Here is a 297-nt window from a genome sequence, read left to right on the forward strand (position 1 = left end):
CTCCTCCTCCTCCTCCTCCTCCCCCTCCTCCCCGCCCGGCCGTCTCCGCTTCCGCCCCGGCCCAGCGCCCGCTCGTTCTCGCGAGATCTTTTTCCGCGCTGTTTCATTGGGCGCTGGGCCGCGGCCAATCGCGGTGCTGCCAGAGCGGGCGGCGCGCACCGCGGCCGGTGTCGATCTCATTTGCATGCAGGGCGCGCCTGGGGTTGTGGCGTAGCGCTGTTCTCCCACCCGCTTGCCGGGGAGCGATTTACATCTCATTTGCATGCAGCGCGGCGGCTCGGAGCCATGGCGGCGGCG

Source organism: Meleagris gallopavo, chromosome 28, assembly GCF_000146605.3.
Source record: "Meleagris gallopavo isolate NT-WF06-2002-E0010 breed Aviagen turkey brand Nicholas breeding stock chromosome 28, Turkey_5.1, whole genome shotgun sequence".
NCBI classification, from domain to species: Eukaryota; Metazoa; Chordata; class Aves; order Galliformes; family Phasianidae; genus Meleagris; species Meleagris gallopavo.